The sequence below is a fragment of the Cervus canadensis genome, chromosome 23, assembly GCF_019320065.1.
Source record: "Cervus canadensis isolate Bull #8, Minnesota chromosome 23, ASM1932006v1, whole genome shotgun sequence".
Classification (NCBI taxonomy): domain Eukaryota; kingdom Metazoa; phylum Chordata; class Mammalia; order Artiodactyla; family Cervidae; genus Cervus; species Cervus canadensis.
In genome coordinates this window covers 51,559,004-51,576,166 of record NC_057408.1, presented here as the reverse complement: position 1 = coordinate 51,576,166, position 17,163 = coordinate 51,559,004, and the positions used below count along the sequence as shown (strand labels likewise).

Here is a 17,163-nt window from a genome sequence, read left to right as displayed (position 1 = left end):
AATCATGTTAATACATGTAGCTATATTTCATTCTTTTTTTAAACTGTTATATAGCATTTCTTGAAATGAATACACAACAATTTTTCCATTCTCCTACCCATGGACATTTTAATTATTTCCAGGATTTGGGTTTCTTGTTTGCTTGTTTTTGCCTTTTTATTTATTTATTTTCAGTTTTAGCTTTCTTAAAATCAGGCTTCTGTAAATATTTGTGTGTGTATTCTGATATTCTTATGCAATGGATATACTGCACAGGATACATGTCAAGTGTCAAAGAGAGTGTGTATGTTTACAGATTTACCTAATGACACCAGGTTATTTCCTAGCAGGGTAGAAGACTTACTACAGCTCCACTTCTTTATCAACACTTAGGAGTGTTTTTTACTTTAAAAAAATTGTCATTCTGGTGGATGTGAAATAGTGGTTCACTGTGGTTATAATTTGCAGTTCCCTCCTTATAAGTGAGATTGAGCATCTTTCCATATGTTTACTGCCTAACTGTGTTTCTTCATCTGTGAAATGTCTGTTCATACTTGGGGCTTCCTTTTCTATAGGTTTATTTTATTTATTTTTTTCCTATTGATTCTTAGGAGTTCTTTATATCATGGCTACTAACTTTCGGTTGGTTATATGTGTTACAATATCTTTCCTTAGTTTGTGGTTTGTACTTACTCTTTCTGTGATCTTTTAATGAACAGTAGTACTTATCTTAATGTAATTAAATTTGTCAATCATCTCCATTACAGTTAGTCTCTTTTTAAGAATTTCTGGGAATTCACTAGCTGTCCAGTGGTTAGGAGTCTGTGCTTTCACTGCAGGGGACAGGTTCTATCCCCCCAGTTGGGGAACTAAGATCCTACATGCCAAATAGGAAAAGAAGAAGAAGAAGAAGAATTTCTCTACTACCAAGGTTTCCTCAAATTTTATTCTTCAAGTTTAAAATTTTTCCATTAAAAAATTTGAGTCTTTAATTCATGTGGAGTTGATTTCTACCCATGATACTGGAAAGGGATCCATTTTTTAAATGAATAATTAAATATCTGAGCATCATTTATTGAACAGTAGTCCACCTTTTCCATGCTATAACCTGTGTAACTTTTATCACATACCAAGTTTCTGTAAATGCATGCTTCTATTCTTGGATTTTCTTTTGTCCTTTTTTCCTTTTTGCTGCACCATATAGCATGCAGGATCTTAGTTCCCTGACCAAGGATTGAACCCGGGCCCTCTGCATTAAAAGTGCAGAGTCCTAACCTCTGGACCACCAGGGAATTTCCTGCTCTTGGATTTTCTAGTCTGTTCTGTTGGTTAATTTCTGCCCCCAGCCCTGCTATTATTGTACTGTCTTCATTTTCTAGTTCTCTTATGTTTTGAGACCCTACTGCGCAAACCACCTCACTTTATGCTTTTTCAGGAGTGTCACGTCGTTGGTTCTTAAGTGTCACCGCAAGAATGATAACTTCCTCCTCTTCTTGCTCAGTGTTTTCTCACTTAAGAGACACTTCAGGTTGTGGTCAACTGCATTTCCATGGTAGTAAAGCCCATGGCTCAATAAGGAACTGAGTACATTACAGGATTTTTAAATGGACTGGTATTGCTTATACTAAGCACTTAGTTGTGCTTGGAACGTTGCTGTTTGCCTCCACATCAAGTTCATTGAGAAATATCACAAACCCTTTTTCATTTTGTTCGTAATTACCCTGTGCATTCTGATTCAATTACAGCACTAATACCAGGTTCCTGAACAGCACAGAAGGATCCAATTTTCTAATCATTGACTGCTTAGATAAAAATTTCTCCTTCCTGGGTTTTCATGATTTTCACTCAACTGAACAAAATGGGAAAACACGATTCTGCTGATTTTGCTTGTATACAAACATGCATGGGACTTTCCAGGTGGCTCATAGGTAAAGAATCCACCTCTAATGCCGGAGATACAGGGGACACGGGTTCAGTCCCTGGGTTCGGAAGATCCCCTGGATCGGAAATGGCAACCCACTCCAGAATTCCATGGTCAGAGGAGCCTGCTAAGTTACGATCCACGGACTGCAAACAGTCAGACACGACCGAGCGACTAACATGCATACAGAATGTCTGGTTGGAGATCAATGTGCTATGGAAAAGAGTTTCAAAGAATGTGGAGTCCCAGGGGCTAGAAGGTCACAATTTTATAGCGTGGTTAGAAGACATTTTCTGATAAGGTGACATTTGAGCAGAAAGCTGAGGGAAGTGAAGGAGCAAGTTGTAACGATCTGTTAGACAAATTGAGGGAAAAATAAGAACAAAGATCCTGAGTTCTGAGCATGAATGGCATTGTGACAGTAACCGAGGATGCAAACAGAGAGACAAATGGGGGAAAGAAGGAATACTGTAAAGAACATCGTAGGTCACTGTCATAACTCTGGCTTTTGCGCTGAAGGTAATAAGACATATCGGAGGACTTCGAGCACAGGGGTGATAAGGTCTGATGTATTTTTATTTTATTTATTTGGATGGGGCTGTCTGACATATTTTTATTTTTATTTTATTTTATTTTTTTTTGTCTGACATATTTTTAATGCTTTTTATTGTGGTAAAAGTCACACAATATAAAGCATGCTATTCCAACCATATTTCACTGTACAGTTCAGAGGCATCAAGTACATTCACATTGTTGGACACCTCTCACCATCGTCCATCTGAATTGTTCACTTTCCTAAACAGAAACTGTGTCCCCATCAAACACCAAGTCACCATTCCCCCTCCTCACACCTCACCTCCAGGCGCTGGCATCTACCTGTGTTACCTTCTGACTCTATAAATTTGACTATTCTAGGTACCTTGCATAAGTAGAATCAAACAGGATTTGAGATCTGATCATGGTGGCTCAGCGGTAAAGAATCTGCTTGCCCATTCAGGAGACTTGGTTTCAATTTCTGGGTCAGGAAGATCCTCTGGGGAAGAAAATGGCAACCCACTCCAGCATTCTTCCCTGGGAAATCCCATGGAGAGAGGAGCCTGGTGGGCCACAGTCCAGGGATTGCATAAGAGTTGGACACGACTTACTGATTAAACAACAATATTTTTAAAGAGAAGTTCTTCGACTTCTAGGTTGAAAATAAACTGTAAGGGGCCAAGTGTAGAAACCAACAGACCAGCCAGGAGGCTGAGTCAGTAATCCAGGCCAGAGGGCTTGATCTATGCTGGTAATGGTGGAGCTGAAGGGGGTGGTCAGATTTTAGATAGATTTTGAAGATGAGGCTGAAAGATTTGCTAATGATTTGGACATGTGGCAAGTGAAAAAGAGAAATGTCAAACTGGTTTCCCAAACGTGTGGCTCCCCAGGATGTGCAAGATGTACCTGCATATTTTTGGCCACCCAACCTCTCTCTCGCTTCCTACGTTTGGAGAATTTCCCATCATGTAAACCTAAGTGACAGACAGCACGTCTCCAACAGAAGGTGTGACTCCAGTGGCAAACAACCTGTTCCAGTCTCCTAGGCCCCTGAGATGCACCCAGGTGACCAGTCAGACGTTAATGGGGCTCTCAGCATGTGGGCCACGGTGTGGGGTGGAGTGCACTGTGCAAGGGCGGGGCTTTTCTCATAAAACCAATTCATGACTCTAACTGTGTTCTGACCAAGTCGTTTTCAAGTAAGCTTTGCCAGCCTCCCAGAAAATTCAGTTTCCTAGTCAAAAACACTGTTTCTGCTTTTATTTATTCTATGTTTTTATTTTTCAGCCACACTGGGCAGCATGTGGGGTCTTAATTTCCCCACCAGGAATTGAACTTGCATCCCCCATATTGGAAGCACAGAATTTTAGCCACTGGACCACCAGGGAAGTCCCCGTTTCTAATTTTAAAATAGCCAGAAATAGTTTCTTTTCCTTGTAAATAAAAACTTTAATTGGGGGACTTTCCTGGTGGTCCAGTGGTTAAGACTCCACACTCCCAATGTAGGGGACCTGGGTTCAATGTTCAATCCCTGGGTGGAAACTAAGATTCTGCATGTCCCATGGTGTGGTTAAAATTTTAAATAAATAATATATATATATATATTAAGAAACCTCGATTGATACATTAGGGATTAATATTCTTACTATGAATGTTACATTAATAACTGCCTTTCACTGAGTGATTGAGGAAGTTATGCTAATTAATTCTGCTAGATAAGACTCTTTGTGACTTCACGGACTGTAGCCCGCAAGGCTCCTTTGTCCACGGAATTCTCCAGGCAAGAACACTGGAGTGGGTTGCCATTTCCTTCTCCAGGGGATCTTCCCGATCCAAGGATTGGACCCGGGTCTCCTGCGTTGCAGGTGGACTCTTTACCATTTGAGCAACCAGGAATACTCCTATGTTAGAACTGAGGAAACTGAAACATAAAGAATAAACCACTTGCCAAAGGTCATATGGCTAGTAATTGACAGAGCTAGGACTAAAAGTCAAATTTGTCTGTCTCTCAAGTTTGAACATTTATACATTACAGATAAGTTCATTTGGGGCTCATGTAATATTGTGAACTATCGTTTTTCCACTAATTGAGTTCTCTGTATAACCTCTATGCATATTCACAAGTACTAAATTTCCTTGAAATCATCTAAAACTATAGAACATAGTGCTGAAATATTAAAATGTGTCATTCTGTTGAAAACGTATTATAGTCTGCCAAAGACCGTAAATCTAATTCAAAATAGATACTAATGTTTGTTAGTCTTGTTTGAATTCTGGGCAAATTTTTCTGAAAGTTTTAATTTTAATACATTGTGCTTTGATCAGTAAGAATCTAGAGGTAAAGTTCTATACTGATAAATACACCGAACTCTTCTTTAGACGGCACCTATTATCACTGAGACATTATAGTACCAGGTTCGATGTTAAGAATGAAGACAAATTCAAAAGGACATGCTTTTTTGGTGTTCCTTTAAATAAATTAACTAAAACGTGGATAGTTACCTAAAATACAAGGCGGTGGTTTTGAATATTGAAACTCACTGCTTAAAAAAAAATGTTGCTTACTAATAAGAGGAGTGACTAAAAGAAACGAAACTGGATTGTCAGAAAAGAAACTTTCAGTTTGTGAGCCTCTGAGAAGCACTCAGAGGAGCAGGTTATTATGAGCATTTTGTTTTAATGGGGCAGCATTAAGGGATGTGAAAACTGAGCCAAGAGTAGGAACACTGGCTCTTAAGGGCCCACTCTACCCCCTTGCTAAACTATGCAACTCAAGATGATTCCACCAATACTGAGCACAGAATCATTGAGACAGATGAGTAAAACAGACACATAAACATAGATAACCGTGATGCCTTATTAGAAGTGATCATTCATTTATTCACTAATCCATGCCGCATTTGTTGCCCATCACATACTTATTGTGTGTCAGGTACTAGGGCTTCAAAAATGAATGAGAAAAAGCCCCCACCCCCCAACCGCCCCCACCTCCATCCTCCCAAGGAGCCAGTGGCCCAGGAAATAAGTGTCCTGTGGCGAGGGACGCTGACATTGCATTCCTCCCTTCCATAGACTCCCGTGGCCCTTCCCAGCTCTTCCTTTCACTACCAACCACCCTCCACATCCTTAGTTTAACTCAGTGGATTCAGTTTAAATCTTATCTCCCAAGGAAGACTTTCCAGCCTGGGGTTGGGGGGTGTTGTTGCTCTCTTCCCCACACCTCCTGGACCCAAATGATCTTTAGACACTTCAAGTGCTGAAAATATGGTTGTTTCCTGCTCTGTGGATAAAAATACATACACCTTAAAGCAATAAAATGAGGAAAACTACATATAATTAATCTGCTCTTCCAGATATCTAAATCGTGGAAAGTCTAATGCAATTTATCATTAAATTGGATGTGTCCGAGTACAGATCAGCATTTGCAAACACATTCACGGGGCTCAATGATTTTCTGAGATCCATCATGGTTCCCAGATGATACTAAAATACTGTTTATTCTTTTTTATTTTATTTTTTTATTTTTTAAAAATACTGTTTATTCTTAAATTAAGAAATGAGTCAGATGCCTAATGGCCTGGACTCACCTGAAATTCTGTCCTCTATCAGGAATACAATGGGAGTAAGGAGCTATTGAAGGTTTTTAACCTCAGATGGGGTGTGCTTCCATTTGCACTTCAGAAAGTTCTCTCTGGCTATAGTATCTGGGGGTTTCCAGCCTCCTCCAACTGCATGGGGCATGGGTTTGATCCCTGGTCGGGAAACTAAGATCCTTGTATGCCTCATTGAGTGGCTAAACAACAAGAGAAGCAAACAAACAAACAAAAGAACCCAAAAATGGGCAGAAAAAGCTTTCCCTAACAATGAGTAGTTCCCTGAACATATCTGCATCATTTCAAATGTAGTCCCCAAACAAAGCCCACGGAGAAAAGCACAAGTTTCCCTATGGACAGTTTCTATTTTCTATCTAGGTTTCACTTTCCTGAAAGAGATCTAAGCTTTTTCCTGAAAGCTGAATGCTACTCACCCTCCCCCCTACAGGGCACTTGGCTTGTTAGAGAGTTAGAACATAGCATCCCCACTAGGGGCTTCCCAGGAAGCCTGCCTACAATGCAGGAGACACAGGCAGATGTGGGTTCGATCCACAGGTTGGGAAGATCCCCTGAAGGAGGGCATGGCAACCCACTCCAGTATTCTTGCCTGGAGAATCCTGCGGACAGAGGAGCCTGGTGGGTTATATAGTCCATGGAGTTGCAAAGAGTGGGACACAACTGAAGCGACTTAGCGTGCACGCACATCCCCACTAGAGATACTTAAATGTTATAGCAAGTAGCTCATTTTCTTTTATGTAACCATATAAATTATGAAAAACAAGGACGGCTTGTACTTTTCACATGCCTCAAGTCTATTTTTTTTTCAAGTTGTAAACACTATCATCGATAGCTTAATTCAAATTGACCTTTGTCCAGCCCAGCCAGTTGTTCTTTACAGACCTTCCTCCAGCTTGAGATGAACATTACTTCTGTAATTGACCCACTGCTGCCCCATGGGACTCAACTCCTAATGCTTCTGAAATGTGATCCAGAGAAGAAATATTCTCCAAAGCAATCAGTAAGTTTGCAGAAATGAAACTGCTTGAATCACACTGGATTCATTGCACAAAGAGATCCAAGCACTCCCATTCCCAATCACGCACAAAGTGTGAATTTTTTCAGGAAAGTTTAGTGGGAACAAATTACACAAAAAATACACAAAAGATGCTCTCAGTTTTCATGTTTTTGTTCTTCAGTTTTAGAGTAGATGTTTCCTGCTTCCTCAGCTGTTGGGTGTGTCCCTCCTGTTCCTGTGTTCTAAAGCTTAAAAAAAAAAAGGCTTCTCAAAAAAGAAGAAAGAAGTCGAGTAGAATCACAAGTATACACACACATGCGTGCATGCACACACATTCACATGCATATGTACTCACAGAGTCCCCTGAACGTTTATGACTTTCAGATTCACAGTCTATCAACCCTTTCCATTTTCCAGAAAGTGTTTGCCTTTCTTTGCAAAGCTAAGCCTTTCCAACCCCTGTTGCCTTTGCAGAACAAAGGGAAGTTTATACCAAGTAATGTGTTGTCTTCCACTTTGCTAGCCTTAGAGAGAAACTACTCTCAACTAAAAGCCAAATTCCTCAAGGTATTCCAGCACAGAGCCAACTACAACAGGTAGGGGGAAATACAGTACATGCTTAACATAATGCTCTTCTTGCCCTGTGAGCCTAAGTCTTCTCACGGAGTAGGATCCCCATGGAAGTGCAGGAAAGAGTTTTGGGTTTTCTAGGTGAGGTTCATCTCAGGTATTCCAATAACTGTGGAGTGACCTCCTTCCTTCACATAAGCTAAACTCCCCACTTTCCTCTGCTCAGGTGAATTTTTCCTCGAGTTATCTTCTGGAACCACAACCCTGCCGAGGCCTTTCCATGGTCTTCTAGTTGGCCAAATTACCTTCTCCAACCTTCGACCTCTAACCCACTTAGGACCTGATTAAGTGCAAAGCCACTCTGCTATTAGTCAGACTGTGTTAGACAATGTTTTGAACAGGACACAGTCAACATGGCAGTGTCTTGCTGACTTTGACAGTGTCTCTAACCAAACACACTTAAGGCTATACTGGGGTTGGAAAAATGACTAACAAGCTATCCTTTCTCAGAATTGACCGGCACAAGTGCGCACACCCTGCTCTGTCTTACTGAGACATCCCATGAGTAGTTCTTTTGCACACCAGGGAGTTCAATAAAGTCAGCCTTTTCCTAGAGGTGTGGCTTGTTGATCTTTTCTTTGGTTGGTGGGCTTTACCTGGCTTTGGCTGGCTCTGGTAACTTCTTCAACTGAGCGCTGTCCCATAGAACTGGGGTCACCTGACTCTCTCTCTTCCTAGAAGCCAAATTTTCCTATTCACTCAATACATGTCCTTGCTAAACTGCTCAGTCATGTCTGACTCTTTCTGACCCTATGAACTCTAGCCCACTAGGCTCCTCTGTCCATGGGATTCTCTAGGCAAGAATACTGGAGTGGGTTGCCATTTCCTACTCCAGAGTATCTTCCCAACCCAGGGATTGGACCCTTGTCTCTTATGTCTCCTGCATTAGCAGACAAGTTCTTTACTACTAATGCCACTTGGGAAACCCATTTACTTGATGGAACTTCTCAAGTTCCCTTTCTCTGCACTAATCTTTAGCTGCAGCATGTGGAATGTAGTTTCCTGACCAGGGATTGAACCCAGGCCTCTTGCATTGGGAGTGCTGAGTCTTAGCCACTGGACCACCAGGGAAGTTCCTCCCCTAGAGATTGAGAGCACCCACAAAGGGGGATTTGGGGTTTGCTGCCTTCAGTATCCACTCCTTGCTCACTACCTTCCATCTGAGGTTTTCTGTTCGATGTGTTAAAGCCACTTCAGCCTCACTCCTTTCTCCACTGGCCCGATTCAATTCCAAGGCTTTCCTTGCTCGTCTCAGAATGGATAGTTTCAAATGATCAGCTATTTCACCTCTCCAAATCACTCTTCCAAGAAGTGAGTCATGAGGGTGTAAGTAGACCAACACATCTGGGATTCCCTTTCAGGATCCAAATACCCTGAACATTGACTCTTCCTCCCCCAAGGTGCCTGGAAAACCAACTCTCTCCAAGAGACCTAACCTCCTCTCCCCTACTCCAAAGTGGTTTCATACCTGGGGATCGAACCCGGGTTCCCTGCGTTGGGAGTGTGGAGTCTTAGTCACCAGACCATCAGGGAAGTCCTTCCCCTACACATTGAGAGTTTTACATCCATTCCGTTTCTCTCCCCTCATGCCGGTGGAGTTTTGCCTTCTCTACTCTCACGAGCAAAGGACCTTCCCTTAAGAGCCTGGACAACTACCTTATTCTCTGATTTGTAAAGAACTGACGCTCTTTCTACTTCTGATGTTGAAAGATAAGCAGGGAGTAATTTTTCCCTCTAATGACATTGCTCTGTCTTCTTGTAGACCTAATACTGAAAGACTTTCCTAAGACAGACCCATTTCTGCCAGTAGAAGACTAGCTTCTTGAGCACAGATATCTTTCTCCTTTCTTAGGAGTTGGAAAGCCTGCCAGTGGAGAGCAGTTCATTACCCCACCCTCCACTACAGTGGCACCGTCACCTCCCTTTTGTGGGCAAACCACTGGGGACCTTCCCTCTTTGTATCTCAACCCACACTCGTCTGGTGGGTAGAATCTCTTCAGAGCTGATAATCGTCCTCCCAGTTGGAGGTTGGAAGGTCTGCAAGGGATAAAATATCCCTCTATCATCACCCACTTTTTAAAAAAATGTGGAATTCTTTTTAAAAAAATATTTATTTTTACTTATTTATGTTGGCTGTGCCAGGTCTTAGCTGCAGCATGAGAACTCTATGCTGAGGCATGTGGGATCTAGTTCCTTGACTGGGAATCAAACCCGGGCCCCCTGCATTGGAAGCGAGGAGTCTTAGCCACTGGACCTCCAGCGCTATGATCACCCTCTTACAGATGATTGGTGGAGAGTGTCTCCCACTAGTTCAGTTGCTTGACATTAGCCACTTACCATTCCCAACTTGACCTCATGCACCTTGCCCCGCCACACCACACCCTTGCTAAGTACACATGCCCTTGGCAACTTCACTGGCCTATAATCCCCTTAAGTTTCAGTTCCTTTTTTGAGAGTCTTGTTACATTCGTACAATCACTCAGCTTCTCAGAGAATAAACTGACTTCCCGACTACCTTATTAAATTGCTTCACAAGCTCCTGTACCCTTTTTATTGCTTTCATGTTGTTCCCTTGGGACACCTCTCTGTCTCCTACTAAGTGGTTTAAACCCCAAGTGACACCATACAGAGACAAATCTAATGAATGTCCATGGAAGGCAGGTGGTATGATAGTTTAGAGCTGAGGTTCGGCCATCATACTGCCTCAATTCTGTTTCACCATTTACTGATGAATTTTACCACTATTGAGAACTATTGAGAACTCAGCAAAAATCACTTCACCTTCCTTTTTCTCAGCCTGCGAGAGATCAAGTACATAAAAGATAAGTGAATTATGGAGACCTTAGTAATACGATTGTCAATTATGTAATATAGAATTATATATAACATAATTGATAAGGTAGATCTAATTGATGATATATTAATAGCACATAATACATCTGAAAAAAGAAAATGCCCTTTCCTTTCGATTGCTTGTGAACATTCACAAGAACTACGAGGCCAGAAAGAAAAACCTCAGTAAAGGGCAAACACTGAATAGTAGAGATAGTATTCTCTGATCACGGTGCAATAAAACTAGAAGTGAATAAAAGTGAGGGGGGCAAAGCTCCTTTTATGTGGAAATGTCAAACTATGTTAAACAATTCTTTGAGCAAAGAGAAACCATCAACTGAAACTGTAGATGATGAAGGCACAGGATCATGAGAACCTGGGCGGGGGGGGGCTTGCTGCAACCACCCCGGCTTGTGGGCTCCCGCACTCAGCCTCCGAGTGTCACAAGGCAGGGAGACATGGATGTGCTTGTAGTCGACTGTGGCTTTGACATGTGCAAAACTGGCTTTGCTGAAGATAATAACCCTAGCTGTGTTCACATCCATCGTGTGGTGCCCCAACACCAAGACTGGTGGGTACGGGGCAGAAGGACAGCTACGTGGAGGGCAAGATCCAAGGAAGTCTCAGTGTCCAGACCTCGGAGTGCCCCATGGAGCAGGGCATCATCACCCATCCTGATGACGTGGGGAAGATCTGGCAGTACCATACCTCCTACAAGGAGAATGTGTCCCTTAGAAATGGGAGCTTAAGCCTTGCAGTTCAGGGCTTGAGATGAGCGCAGTCCCCAGTTGGTGACTGGGAGGGATGGCCACTGGAGAAACACTGGCTTCTACCCCTTGATTCCTACTCCCGCGAAACCTTCCTACTGGCTCCACACAGAACTCTCTGACTTAATAAAGATGTTGCATCTTTTCTTTTTTTTTTTTGGCCAGGTCAAATGGCTTGCAGGATCTTAGTTCCCCAACTAGGGATCGTATCTCAGTCACCACAGTAAAATAAATTTCAGAGTCCTAACCACTGGACCACTGGAGAATTCCCATAAATATGTGGTATGTTAAAGGTTGCGCACTTATCGCTTCAGACTGCTTCCTCCAAACTGGCATTTCAGTTGCATGTTTAGAAGAATAGTCCCTTGGAGGGACTTCCCTCGTGGTCCACTGGCTAAGACTCCCTTACTCCCAATGCAAGGGGCCCAGGTTTGATCCCTGGTCAGGGAACTAGATCCCACAAGTCACAAGTAAAGAGTTCACATGCTGCAGCTGAAAGCCGGGTGCAGCCAAAAAAGAAAGAAAGGAAGAAAAAAAAAAAAGAAAGGAAGGAAGGAAAAGAATAGTCCCCTGGATAATCCAGTCCAAAATAGACCAGTGTATTCTGTGGTCACGAGCTCAATCCTCCATTTCTTTCATTGATTAGATGTTATGTGTGTGGAACTCCGCATGGGTGAGTCAAGCATTCCTAAAGCCCCAGACAGGGCTGCAAGTTGAGGCTACGTGGGCAGGAAAGGCAAACTCTCCCTCAGAATAGGTTTCTATTTTGGTCAAGATGAATTGCTGCCCTTCCAGGACAGACAGGGCCTCGTGTGGTCAATTTGCCACCTAGTGGCCAGTTGGCCTCCTCTAGCCATAGTGCTAGAAAAGAAAGACCTGGTGAGCTACAGTCCATGGGGTCAGAAGGAGTCGGCCATGACTGAGCGACTGAACAATAACGAGCCACAGTGCTGTGCCGGGGGCATAGTGTCGGTCTCTGTGGCTGACAAGACGGACATTCAGAAGGAGCGGTAGCCAGATTAGTCTTGGTAAGTGGGAGTCTTTGCTTCTGGACCTACATGGAACTTCAGTCTTCTCTTTTGCCCCTAGGATCACCATCTCTATTAACCAGCTCCAAGGCATCTTCAAATTAAGCCGCCTTGACTGCTTTCCTGACTTTCTCTGCACTGTGGGCAGCCTCCTGCCTTTGTTACTTGGAGCTCCATTATCCCCATGGATGTTCATGAGCTCATTGTCTGCCCCCTCACTGTCATGCCAGCCTGCAGAGGGGCCAGCACTGAACTCCCCAGGGATGCAGCTACCCCTGCCACCAGGGCGGTCCCTGTGGACTCAACGGATGGGGTGTCCTTGGGGTCCTCCTGTGGAACACAGGGGGCCCATCTGGCTTCAAATTATGTATTCCAGCGAGCTCACTTTCCTCGACTTTCCTGTTGTTCAGTTGGTAAGTCGTGTCTGGCTCTTAATGACCTCACGGACTTCCGGATCCTCTGTCTGTGGAATTCTCCAGGCAAGAATACTGGAGTGGGTTGCCATTTTCTTCTCCAGGGGATCTTCCCAATCCAGGGATTGACCCCATGTCTCCTGCATTGGCAGGTTGGTTCTTCACCACTGAGACACAAGGGAAGACTTTTCTATTTCTTCCTATACTCTCTGTCAGAGCAACCTAGGCACTCCCCCTTTGCTGAGAAAAAGCCATTGTCTTATTCAGCCTCCTAAGAGTGGTGAGTTCATCCCATCCCCTGGGGTCCTTTCCAGGGGGTTAAATCCACATTCTTAAAAAGTCGCCTTAGGCCAATGAATTCTTGAATATTCGACCTGTGTTCTGGCTCCCATATTCAAGCACGTGTGTGGTGTTGGATTGGAACTGGAGCTCTCGGTGTGAACTCATGGTTTTTAATATATTGATACAGATATAGATATATGTATATGTATAGATATATAGATAGATGTCTTTATGTATATAAATACTTACATTTTCTACTTCTGTACTTGGAGATGAGCCAGATGTATTGGTACCTTAGGTACAATCAACACACACACAGTGTTAGTTTTGGTTTCCAAATGTTGTTGTCCACTAACACACACTTGGCATCCTCGGAGAATGGCTGATTGCAGGGTAGGCAAGGAAAGTATAGAACAGACCTGGAACATTTTCTTGTGCCAGAAAGCAAGGAAATGCTCAAAGTGTGTTGGAGAAATTTCAAAAAAGGACAAGGAACCAGCCTGCAGGGGCTCCCACTGGTCAAGTCTGAGAGTTCCATATAGGTCCAGAAGCAAAGACTCCCACCTACCAAGACTGATCTGGCTACCACTCCCTCTGAATGTCCATTTTGTTTATTTTAAACATCAAAATATATGATAATAGTATTACAACTCACTGATTAAGAATCCATGGATTCATACTGATTTAAATGAATAAAGAGAGGAGAAGGGAAAGTTCTTTCTTACAGTAGGATGTCAACTAATTAATGTAGAAGTAAGTAATAGAATTAGAAATGTAAACATTACTTTTTGGCATTTTTAAATTTCTAGAACTAGAAATTTTTTAAATTGCTTAATTACAGCACGGTGTCTATAGTTTACAAAACTATATCGTACATTTAAAAGCTTCTAAAAAAGCAGGTATTAAAAGTTCTCATCACACAAAAAAATTGTAACTACTTTCGGTGATAGATGTTTAACTAACTCATTGTGATGTACATTGTATGTATATTTTGCAATACATACAAATGTCGAATCATTATGTTGCACACTTTAAACTATGTGCCAACTATATCTCAATTAAAACATCAATCTTTGGCAACACAGTAATGATTCATTCAGGGCACACTGATGTTGAATCTATTAAGTGAAGGCTTGATGACAAACATTATATTTATATAGCTCAATTCCAGGAGATAGTGAAGGACAGGGAAGTCTGGTGTGCTGCAGTCCATGGGGTTGCGAAGAGTCAGACATGGCTGAGCGACCACAGAAAGTACCCTCCCCCTTTTTTTGTCTTTTTGCTGCACTACATGACATGTGGGATCTCAGTTCCCAGACTAGGGATCGAACTAACATTCCTTGCATTGAAAGTACAGAGTCTTAACAACTAGACCACCAGGGAAGTTCCTCCTCCCCAATTCTTAATTACAGGAAAAGAGTAATCTTGCAGATACCATCCAAACCAAGTGACTAAAGTTAACATTCAGTTCAGTTCAGTTCAGTTGCTCAGTCATGTCCAACTCTGTGACTCCATGGACTGCAGCATGCCAGGCTTCCCTGTCCATCACCAACTCCCGGAACTTGCTCAAATTCACATCAATCGAGTTGGTGATGCCATCCAACTCAGGCCATCTCATCCTCTGTCGTCCCTTTCTCCTTCTGCCTTCAATCTTTCCCAGCATCAGGGTCTTTTCCAACGAGTCAGTTCTTCGCGTCAGGTGGCCACAGTATTGGAGTTTCAGCTTCAGCATCAGTCCTTCCAATGAATATTCAGGACTGGTTTCCTTTAGGATGGATTGGTTGGATCTCCTTGCAGTCCAAGGGACTCTCAAGCATCTTCTCCAACACCACAGTTCAAAAGCATCAATTTTTCGGCATTCAGCTTTCTTTATGGTCCAGCTTTCACATCCATACGTGACTACTGGAAAAACCGTAGCTTTGACTAGACGGACCTTTGTTGAGAAAGTAATGTCTCTGCTTTTTATTTATTTATTTATTTTTTTATGTCTCTGCTTTTTAATATGCTGTCTAGGTTGGTCATAGCTTTTCTTCAAAGGAGCAAGTGTCTTTTAATTTTATGGCTACAGACACCATCTGCAGTGATTTTTGGAGTCTCCAAAAATAAAATCTGTCACTGTTTCCATTGTTTCCCCATCTATTTGCCATGAAGTGATGGGACCAGATGCCATGATCTTAATTTTCTGAATGTTGAGCTTTAAGCCAACTTTTTTACTCTCCTCTTTCACTTTCCTCAAGAGGCTCTTTAGTTCCTCTTTACTTTCTGCCATAAGGGCAGTGTCATCTGCATATCTGAGGTTATTAATATTTCTCCCAGCAATCTTGATTCCAGCTTGTGCTTCATCCAGCCCAGCGTTTCTCATGATGTACTCTGCATATAAGTTAAATACGCAGGGTGACAATATATAGCCTTGACGTCCTCCTTTTCCTGTTTGGAACCAGTCTGTTGTTCCATGTCCAGGTCTAACTGTTGCTTCCTGACCTGCATACAGGTTTCTCAAGAGGCAGGTCAGGCGGTCTGGTATTCCCATCTCTTTCAGAATTTTCCACAGTTTATTGTGATCCACACGGTCAAAGGCTTTGGCGTAGTCAATAAAGCAGAAATAAATGTTTTTCTGGAACTCTCTTGCTTTTTTGATGATCCAGAAAATGTTGCCAATTTGATCTCTGGTCCCTCTGACTTTTCTAAAACCAGCTTGACCATCTGGAAGTTCTTGGTTCACGTATTGCTGAAGCCTGGCTTGGAGAATTTTGAGAATTACTTTACTAGTGTGTGAGATGAGTGCAATTGTGCAGTAGTTTGAGCATTCTTTGGGATTGCCTTTCTTAGGGATTGGAATGAAAACTGACCTTTTCCAGTCCTGTGGCCACTGCTGAGTTTTCCAAATGTGCTGGCATATTGAGTGCAGCACTTTCACAGCATCATCTTTTAAGATTTGAAATGGCTCAACTGGAATTCCATCACCTCCACTAGCTTTGTTTGTAGTGATGCTTCCTAAGGCCCACTTGACTTTGCATTCCAAGATGTCTGGCTCTAGGTGAGTGATCACACCATCCACGGTTATCTGGGTCATGAAGATCTTTTTTGTATAGTTTTTCTGTGTATTCTTGCCACCTCTTCTTAATATCTTCTGCTTCTGTTAGGTCCATACCATTTTTGTCCTTTATTGAGTCCCTCTTTGCATGAAATGTTCCCTTGGTATCTCTAATTTTCTTGAAGATCTCTAGTCTTTCCCATTCTATTGTTTTCCTCTATTTCTTTGCATTAATCACTGAAGAAGGCTTCATCTCTCCTTGCTATTCTTTGGAATTCAGCATTCAAATGGGTAAATCTTTCCTTTTCTCCTTTGCCTTTCACTTCTTTTCTTTCCTCAGCTATTTGCAAGGTCTCCTCAGACAACCTTTTCGCCTTTTTGCGTTTCTTTTTCTTGGGGATGGTCTTGATCACTGCCTCCTGTACAATGTCATGAACCTCTGCCCATAGTTCTTCAGTCATTAATCAGTTAACATTAATGGAACCATAAACATCATGTACCTTTTGAAGCAGTGTAATGAGAAGAATATGATCAGTTCTGTCATATCCTTCAAGGTCTATATACCCTATATAATCACAGGAACATGTTAAGAAAAAATTGAACAACAGTCTAAATCACTGGAGTCTTCAAAAATGTCAAGGTCATGAAAATCAAAGACAGAATGAGGAACTCTTTCAGTGTAAAAGAGATTCAATAGATCAGGCAACTATTAATAAATGAAATATGTGATTCTGAATTGCATCTTAGAACAGGAGAAAAAGTCCTAAATAAAGGACATTATTGGGACAACTGGAAAAATTTGAGTAAGTTCTGTAGATCAGGTAATAACATATCAATATTAATTTCCTGATTTTGAAATTGCCTTGTGGTTATATAAGAGCTTGTCATTGGTTTTAGGAAATATGCACTGAAATGTTAGAGGTAAAGGAGTATCATGTCTGCAACTTACAAGAGAGTCAAGATAGAGAGCTAGCTAAATAAATAAATAAGTAAATAGGGAGGGCAGGGGGAGAGAATGATAAATAAATGTAGTAAAATATTAGCTATGGTATTTATGTGAATGGGATTATTTGTATGTATGCATCTTACAGCTTTTAAAAAGTCAAATTATTTCAAAATTAAAAAAGAAAATAAT

The 17,163-nt window shown here is 41.9% G+C and overlaps 1 non-coding gene across 1 annotated transcript; it reads right to left on the bottom strand.

The window, feature by feature from the left end:
* Nucleotides 1-1,198: 1,198 nt before the first annotated feature.
* Nucleotides 1,199-1,271, bottom strand: TRNAK-UUU. Its single transcript has one exon. It is a non-coding gene; the product is annotated as a tRNA-Lys (tRNA).
* Nucleotides 1,272-17,163: the final 15,892 nt, after the last annotated feature.